The sequence below is a fragment of the Alligator sinensis genome, unplaced genomic scaffold (assembly GCF_000455745.1).
Source record: "Alligator sinensis unplaced genomic scaffold, ASM45574v1 scaffold645_1, whole genome shotgun sequence".
Lineage (NCBI taxonomy): Eukaryota > Metazoa > Chordata > Crocodylia > Alligatoridae > Alligator > Alligator sinensis.
Window position 1 is genome coordinate 429,066 of NW_005842586.1, and position 237 is coordinate 429,302.

General features: G+C 80.6%; 1 protein-coding gene across 1 annotated transcript in view; it reads right to left on the reverse strand.

Moving 5' to 3' along the window:
- Positions 1-234, reverse strand: part of GOLGA5 (golgin A5) — a 42,063-nt gene extending 41,829 nt beyond the window's left edge. The window contains exon 1 of the mRNA XM_006032799.3: positions 118-234. The gene's annotated coding sequence lies outside the window, so the exon portion shown is untranslated. The remainder of the gene's footprint in view (positions 1-117) is intronic.
- Positions 235-237: the final 3 nt, after the last annotated feature.

Consider the following 237-nt stretch of genomic DNA (forward strand, 5'->3'; position numbering starts at 1 on the left):
CCCGCCCCAGCCACACCGCCCGGGGCAGCACCATGCCCGGCCCGACACCCCCCGGCCGGCCCGGCCTGGTCCGCACCACCGCTGCGGCGCCCCCCAACCGGCTGCCTCCAGCCTCACCTCCTCCCCCGTGCCCTGCAGCTCCGGCGCGGGACGAGGGGCCCGCGGCGGCTACGCAGAGACCGCAGGCCAGACGCGGCCCCTCGGCTCCATCTTCCGGGAGACGTGGCCGCCGGGGCG